The sequence below is a fragment of the Lotus japonicus genome, chromosome 3, assembly GCF_012489685.1.
Source record: "Lotus japonicus ecotype B-129 chromosome 3, LjGifu_v1.2".
Classification (NCBI taxonomy): Eukaryota; Viridiplantae; Streptophyta; class Magnoliopsida; order Fabales; family Fabaceae; genus Lotus; species Lotus japonicus.
The window spans coordinates 46,089,267-46,098,295 of NC_080043.1; the positions used below are offsets into that span (position 1 = coordinate 46,089,267).

General features: G+C 42.4%; 1 non-coding gene across 1 annotated transcript; it reads left to right on the forward strand.

Moving 5' to 3' along the window:
• Positions 1-3,988: 3,988 nt before the first annotated feature.
• On the forward strand, positions 3,989-4,095 carry LOC130709608 (small nucleolar RNA R71). The gene has a single exon (XR_009010088.1). It is a non-coding gene; the product is annotated as a small nucleolar RNA R71 (small nucleolar RNA).
• The last annotated feature ends 4,934 nt before the right edge of the window (positions 4,096-9,029 follow it).

The window sequence follows — 9,029 nt, forward strand, 5'->3', positions numbered from 1 at the left end:
ATGTGCTACCTCCCCTCCAATGGAGGTCAAGATCCCTGTGTAGGCGATCTTGCCTCAAAAACATCCGCCCGAAAGCGGCCTCCATCCAAGCAGGAGAAGGGTCAGCACGTGGTGGAGTAACCACCTCATTCACCACCTCAACATCCTCTGCTTCCTCCTCTTCTTCTTCCTCTTCTTCTTCATCTTCTCCCGCTGGCTCCTCAGGATCCTCTTCCTCTTCATCCTCTTGAGGCATCCTTGCTGTCCATTCCTTATAAAGTTGAGCGATCCTCTCCTTACTGAGCAGAGGTGCCACAGGCAACCTCTTCTCAATAACATGGACTGGCCTCCTAGCTCTGTCCCTCACCGCATGAATCAAAGAGCAAATCAAGTGAGGAAAGATGGGCCGATGCTTGTCTTTACTCCTGTTGTAGAGGGAATAAATCCGACCAGCAATGATGGTGGCCACGTCCATAGGATGGCCTCTCACGATGCAATAGATAGCAACCAATGTAACCTCTCTAACTTCAGATTTGTTAGAGCTAGGAATGAGGGAATCCTGCAAAAACTCAGCCCAAACTCTAGCCAGCGGTGTCATATCCTTCCTTCTCACAAAAATGATCTCATCATCAACTGCTTCCCAGTCCCGCCCAGGCCTAACAATCACTGCCTTCATGTCTTCCAAGATCTCCGGTGACCTCTCCTTTAAGAGCTCATGATAAGTGGCCTTCTCGGGGAAAAGCTCCTTTTCTTGGTCCTCCGTGAGGAGACCAAGATGCCTGCGAATGACTGCTAGATTGTAGTCAATCACATCTCCCCTGAACCAAGATGAATTCACCGGTGGCCTGGACCTGTCCTCTTGATTTTCACAGTAGGTGTTCGCGTAGAACTCCCTAACCATGACTTCACAAGCAAACGGAATGGGGTTGACCCAATTCTTCCACCTCCTAATCTCCATGGCTTCTTGCATGCCCAAGAGGTCTCTCCTTCCCTCCCGATACAAAACTCCCCGCTCCTTCACACACTCCTTGTGTGCTAGGTGAGCTCGGTAAAACTCCTCCTTAATCGCTGATAGGAAGCGGGAGCGATCAAAACTCCGGGAGGTGGAGGAAGAAGCTGCAGCTCTTGTGTTGGTTCTTGTTCTTTTCACAGGCATCTGCAAAGTTGTTAGCCCATACACAAGCCACAAACGTTAGAAATGATAGTCCAAAAAAAATAAGAAGAAAAGAAATAAGAAACTTTGTACAAAAACAAAAATAGGACAACCTAAGAGCACCCAACAAGTTTCTTAGTGATTTTGGCAAAGAGAGAAAAACTGCCACAAGCACTTGCCAAAAATCGACTAAGAGAACCCATTGAGGCATTCTATCAAACACCTTATAAGCAAAAGCTAAACTAAACTAATCCACAAAATCCTAACTTCCCATTCCTCACAAATTTACAACCCCTTTCTAATTAAGCACAAAATCAACCCATAAAGAACAAATACAACCCAAACCCAACTTGCACTAACACAAATTCATTCACCCTTACCCAAAAGAAGCATGCATTGCAAAACTCAGGAACTATGATGAAGGAAAGTGGAAAATGGAACTTACCTTGACTTGAGAGTGAGTGGGAGCAAGTGGAATGGACTTGATGCAATGCAGAACTTTGAAGTAAAAGGAAGAGCTAATGTGTGTGCAAGTGAGAAATGAAAAGTGGAAATGGGGTATGGAGAGAGTAGGTGCGTTTTTTATGGGAGAATGGGAGTTAAGAGTGGGAAAATGAAAGGTTGGGGTTTTAAAACCCAAAATCTGGCAGAAACAACGTACAGGAGCGCTCGAGCGCTCGAGGGGAACGCTCAGGCGCTCGTGCCAGACATAGAGGCAGTGCCTCTGCCACTAATTGGCGTCTAGGCGCTCCTGAATTGGCGCCTAGGCGCTCAACCCAGTTTTTTCACAAAAATTTTTACTTTTTTCCTTTTTTTTTTTGAAATTAAACACCTAAAATACTACAAAATTAAAAGATAGGAAAAAACAAAATAAAAAGAATGGGTTGTCTCCCATTTAGCCCTAGGTTATAGTCCTAGGTGGACTCTCCTTCCGATGGTGTTAGGAAGGAAATTCCTTTCCATTGATTAACTTACCACAAGTGCAAGGAAGAAGCCTTGCACAAAACCTCTGGAGTAAATCCTCCCATGAGGCTATGTCCTCTTGCTCATCAAACCAAGCTCTAGCCTCCCTCGTCAAAGAATGAGGGAAGAGTTTAATCTTCACTCCATCACTTGAAACACCCTCAATCTTAGCAAGGGTGCTAGCTTGGGTAAACTTCACCATATGAGCATGCAAGTTCTCATACTTGGATCCCCCATACTTGTTACCATTAACAAGCTTGATGAGAGCCGGATGGAACTCATCAATTTGGGCATTAACTTTGGGGATCTCTTCTGAAACCTTCGACCTGCTTCTAATCACATCACAGACAAAGTCATTGTCATGGTTAGTCTCAATCATAGGATTAAAAACAGAAAACCGTACCTTTTCCTTACCAACACGGAGAATGAGGTGACCCTTGTCAACATCAATCTTAGCTCTACCAGTAGCTAAGAAAGGTCGACCAAGAATGAGAGGAATATTCTCATCCTCCTCCATATCAAGCACAACCAAGTCCACGGGGAACACATACTTGTCCACCCGCACCATTACATCCTCCACAATCCCATATGGAGTCTTGAGGGATCGATCCGCCATTTGCAAGGAGAGCATGGTTGGGGTAACTTCTCCTAGGTTAAGCCTCTCAAACATGGTGAGTGGCATCAAATTGATGCTCGCTCCAAGATCACACAAGGCTTCCACATCCGCCATGCCTTCAATTTCTACCGGAATGGTAAAACTTCCGGGGTCATTTCTTTTCTCAGGCATCTTCCGATGCAAAATGGCACTACATTCCTCCGTCATCAACACCGTCTCATCTACTCCCTTCAATCTTCTTCTCTTATGCAAAATATCCTTCATAAACTTAGCATAAATAGGCATTTGTTCCAAAGCATCGGCAAAAGGAATACTAATGTGGAGCTTTTTGAAAACGTCAACAAATTTTGAAAACTTTTTATCTAAGCTCTTCTTAGCCAATGCTTTAGGGAACGGAACCTTGCTAGTTTCAGGAGTAAGATCAACTTCCTCTCTGACCTTAATAGGTACAACTACTTCTCCTTCCACTCTATCCTCTCTCTTTTCTCCCTCTGTTTTTTTCATCAACTTACTCATCACTCTCCCACTTCTAGTGGCTACAACAGAGGCATTTTCTTGCTTAGGATTGGGGATAGTGTCGGAAGGAAATTTACCTTGAGGTCTCTCGGCTATTTGCTTGGCCAGCTGGCCAAATTGATTCTCAAGATTCTTGATAGCCGCCTCTTGATTCTTGTAATTGTTCTCCGTCCGGTTGATGAAAGTTTCCACCAACTCTTCTAAGCTCTTCTTGGAACCACTACCTTCACCTTCTCCTCGCTCTTGAGGTTGTCTTGAGCTTTGGCCTTGAAATCCTTGGCTAGGAAATTGTCTTTGAAAGCCATTTCCTTGCCCACTACTACCTTGCCTCCACGAGAAGTTAGGGTGATTCCTCCATCCTGGATTGTAAGTATTTGAAAATGGGTCATTCCGAACTTGACCCATAGCCTTCACTTCCTCCTCCGGTCTAGTCTCTGTGCATTCTTCGCTGTCATGTGGCCCTCCGCAAGTCACACACTCCACCTTGCCAACTCGACTACCAATCTTGGTAGTCTTCATTTGATTTTGAGAGTTGCTTGTTGGAGGCCATAAGTTGATCATAAGCTTCAACCTCAAGGACTCCTCTTCGGGCTTGGCGATCATTACTAGAGTTCATGGCCCTTATAGCCATCTTTTCAATCAAATCATACCCCACTTGTGGAAGTAAGGCATCAAACTCTCCACTTGAAGCCGCATCCAAACCAAACCTCGAAGAATATTGGAGACCATCATAGAACTTTGCTACTTGCTCAGCTTGAGTAAGGTTATGTTGAGGACTCCTCCTCAAGAGCTTCTTGAACCTCTCCCAAGCTTCATAGAGATTCTCATCGGTGGATTGGGTAAAAGTCATGATGTCATTCTTGAGCTTTCTCAAGAGGGCTCTTGGAACAAACCTTGTGGTGAACTTCTCAGCCAAGTCTTCCCAAGATGTAATGCTACCACTCTTCAGCAGTATCCCCCAATGAAAAAGGGAACAAACTCAAACGGATTGTGTCCGCTGAAACATTCTGAACTCTGTAGGTGTTGCAATTGTGGATAAACCGCTCAATGTGTGCATGAGGATCTTCAAGAGCACCTCCACTATACTGATTTTGGCTCACCAAGTTGATGAATGCCGGCCTCAGCTCAAAATTTCCCGTGCCATCGGGGGAAACTATGCTGCCCGGATAATCGTAGCTCATGGCAGCCGAGGTGAGGTCTCTAAGAGAACGATTGGCATTCTCCAATTCTTGCTCTTGAAGTCTTTGAGCAAGAGCCTCATTCACTCTTTCTTCAATGTGGGCTTGCATCTCCTCTTCCGTCATTTGGGCAGCCATGGCTTCAAGCCTTTGCTGGGCTCGATGACGGCGAAGAGTACGTTCAGGCTCCGGATCAAACAGCAATGGATCCGTGCCAAGCCTACTGTGCATAAACTGAAATCACAAAAACAGAGAAAAGGTTAGTAACACCTATTCAATGCAATGCTTAATAAAACAAACAAATACACTCTTTAACTTAAACCGAAAACCACAAACAATCCCCGGCAACGGCGCCAAAAACTTGTTGGTCAATTCGCAAGTGTACGAATACCTCCGGGTTTTAAAATATCGAACCACAGGGATTGTGAGTGAGAATTTTTGACTTAAGCCTAGAGTTTGCAAGTTCTTAAAACAGTAAAATTCAGAAATTGGTTTTGGTTGATTGTGAGAAAAGTTTTGCAAAAGAGCAATGTTGAAAATGATGTAAATAACAATGATGGAAAATTGCCTTGGGTTTTTGATCATCTAGTCTATTTTAGTCCACCTATCCTATGCATGTGAATCCTTGATTACACTCTTGTTGATATAGCCTATGTACTTACTAGTTGATTCCTCACAAAAGTAATTCTCTCAAATTGAAAGATAAGCCCAATTCCTTGTGTACTTAAACATTCATAAGAGGTATGATAGCATGGTTATTCAGGCCAACAAAACCCTACCCTCACTCTATTCCTAGAAGCAAGTATAGAAGGATCTATTCCAATTCATGTCCCTAAATCATAACAAATTTCCATTTGGTTATAATCTAGCCTATAGCAAAGGTGCACCAAAGCTAAACATGCAATAAGGAATTGAAATACAAGATTGAATCAAGACGCATGCATAGAGATAGGATTTATAAACTAAAATTTCATAGAATCTCTTAACCCAAAGCAAAAAGAGAACTAGCCACTCATGGCTAGTGAATTCATAAAGGAAATGTAAAGAAAACCTGAGAAGAAATACAAGTTGGAGGCCTCCCTTGGCCCCAAAGTTCTCCTCAGCTCTCAAACTTGATCAAAAATGAGTAAAATGTCAGAATGTCTCAAAGAAATTGGCCTAAGCCTTATTTATAGGCTGAAACAAACGAAACTGGGCGCTCAGGCGCCAATTCAGAGTGCCTGAGCGCCAATTGCATGTTGAAAAACATGCTCTCTAACCCTATTGGCGCCTAGGCGCCCACTCCCAGCGCCTAGGCGCTCAAGCTCGCCTGAAAATGACTTTTTGGCTTCTGAAACTCCTCTTTTCAATTCTCTTTAAGTTCTTCATCAATTCCATGCTCCTTGGCCTTCTTTCTCCTTCAGTTTCTGCACTCCAAACCTAACCAACAAGACAAGGAAGATTCTAGAAGCTCCAAGAGCTCATTAGCACAAGAAGTCCTTCAGAAAACACAACAAAACCATGCAAGTCCTAAACTTTACTTAAAATGCAAGAAAACTACCTAAAAGACTACCAAATTACCAAAACGAAATAAAAACTAAAGAAAAGAATAAAAATGCATGAGCATGCATGAAACACTACATGAGACTCAACAAAAAGACTCAAAACAACCAAAGAAATGACCCTAAAAACACTACTAAAATAGGGTCATCAACCACCTATCTTTGATGGTCAGAGATTTGATTTTTGGAAAGATAGAATAAAAAGCTTCTTTCTTGGCTTTGATCCTGATCTCTGGGATTTTGTTGTTGATGGCTACACCCCTCCTAATGATGAACATGGTGTAAAGATCCCAAGGGAGAAGATGAGTGAAGATCAAAAGAAGGAGTTCAGAGATTATTGTAAGATCAAAGTTTTGATCTAGTAGTACAACTCTATGTTTTGATGATTACAAGTTAACCTTTTGATATGAACAATTGTGGTACTCTAACGTGTTTTTCTGAGTGTGCTATTTACAGGCTCTGACCTCAACTCAATCTCACACAAATCAGAAGCACTGTGTATAAAGAGCTACCCAAGCAACACTTTCGCATTCACCATGTTCAGTATGAACAGTGGAAAAGCTTCAGAAGTTCTGAAGTTATACAAACTCTGATGTGGACTCAGTCACGAGAAGCTCTGAAGATCCAGAAAGTCTGATAACCAAGAAACACTGAAGGCTCAGATGTTCTGATGGTGTAGAAGACTCTGAAGATCCAGAAGCTGATTAGTGAAGTTCTGATGTCCAGAAGCAAGATACTCTGAAGACCATGTTCTTCCCTCTGAGTTCAGAATCAGAAGAAACGATGGTCAGAGGATCTGGGCTTTCCCTCTGACTCTGATCAACCGGCTTCACAAGTTCCAATATGAAGCATTCCCCTGATCAGAAGTCTCCTAGGTTTAAAGGTCGCGTCGCTATCCAAGTACAAAAGCAACTGTACCTTCCTGACGACCTACCTAACGTTCTCAGCCACAGCAGAAGCTGGATTTTCCAGAACTGCCCTCCAACGGTAGCATTTCCCATGCATCGCTCAACCCTAATCCTTGGAGTATATAAAGAGGCTGAAAACTGAAAGAAACGGCTAGAAGAAGAAGCATTCACATACGCAAGACATATTCAACATCTTCTAAGTTTTCTTTCATCTGAAATTCATTGAGTTTACTATTAGCTTTTTAGAAGCAAATCTCTTGTAAACAATTCTTTGATAAACAGTTTGTTTAGTTCCTTTAGGAGATCAAGGTTGATCGGATCCTAGAGAAGACTAAGAGAGTGAATCTTAGTGTGAGCTAAGTCAGTGTAATTGTTAGTCACTTGTAGGTTTCAAGTGCAGTTGTAACTCTTACCTGATTAGTGGATTGCCTTCATTCTAAGAAGGAAGAAATCACCTTAACGGGTGGACTGGAGTAGCTTGAGTGAATTATCAAGTGAACCAGGATAAAATCCTTGTGTGCTTTTCTATCTCTTATCTTTAGCACTTAAGTTCTCGAAAGATTTGTCAAAATCTTTAAGGTGGAAGTTTTATACTGAAAACGTTATTCAAACCCCCCCCCCCCTTTCTACCGTTTTTCATACCTTCAATTGGTATCAGAGCGCAAGTTCTGATTACCACACCTAACAGTGTTCAGTGATCCGGGCCGGTGTGAAAAACAATGGCTGCCACCACCAGTGAAACTCAAAGAGATGGTTACAATGCAAAGCCTCCTATGTTCGACGGTCAAAGGTTCGAATACTGGAAAGATAGACTGGAAAGTTTCTTTCTGGGTTTCGATGCAGATCTCTGGGGTATTATTGTGGATGGCTACGAGCGTCCAGTTGATGCAGATGGCAAGAAGATCCCAAGGTCAGAGATGACTGCAGATCAAAAGAAGCTGTACTCACAACATCACAAAGCAAGAGCAATTCTTCTAAGTGCTATTTCCTATGAAGAGTACCAGAAGATTACAGATCGTGAGTTTGCTAAAGGCATTTTCGAATCTCTGAAGATGTCTCATGAAGGAAACAAGAAAGTCAAAGAATCAAAGGCATTGTCTTTGATCCAAAAGTATGAATCCTTCATCATGGAGCCAAATGAGTCCATTGAAGAAATGTTCTCCAGATTTCAGTTGCTTGTAGCTGGCATACGACCTCTCAACAAGAGCTACACAACAAAAGATCATGTCATAAGGGTCATCAGGTGTCTTCCTGAAAGTTGGATGCCTTTGGTGACTTCAATAGAGCTCACGAGAGACGTTGAGAATATGAGTTTAGAAGAACTCATCAGCATTTTGAAATGCCATGAGCTGAAGCGCTCAGAGATGCAAGATCTGAGGAAAAAGTCCATAGCCTTGAAATCCAAATCTGAAAAGGCTAAGGTTGAGAAGTCAAAAGCTCTTCAAGCTGAAGAAGAGGAATCTGAAGAAGCATCAGAAGATTCTGATGAAGATGAGCTGACTCTGATCTCCAAGAGACTCAACCGCATCTGGAAGCACAGGCAGAGCAAGTACAAAGGCTCTGGAAAGGCAAAAGGAAAGTATGAGTCCTCAGGCCAGAAGAAGTCTTCAATCAAGGAAGTCACATGCTTTGAGTGCAAAGAATCAGGGCACTACAAAAGTGATTGTCCAAAGTTGAAGAAGGACAAGAAGCCAAAGAAGCATTTCAAGACAAAGAAGAGTCTGATGGTTACCTTTGATGAATCAGAGTCAGAGGATGTTGACTCTGATGGTGAAGTCCAAGGACTCATGGCTATTGTCAAAGACAAGGAAGCAGAGTCAAAGGAAGCTGTTGACTCTGACTCAGAATCAGAAGGAAATCCCGACTCAGACGATGAAAATGAGGTATTCGCTTCTTTCTCTACCTCTGAACTGAAACATGCATTGTCTGATATTATGGATAAGTATAACTCCTTATTGTCTAAGCATAAGAAGCTGAAAAAGAACTTATCTGCTGTCTCTAAGACTCCTTCTGAACATGAGAAAATTATTTCTGATTTGAAAAATGACAATCATGCCTTGATCAATTCTAACTCTGTGCTTAAGAATCAGATTGCTAAGTTAGAAGAAATTGTTGCCTGTGATGCCTCTGATTGTAGAAATGAATCTAAGTATGAAAAGTCTTTTCAAAGATTCC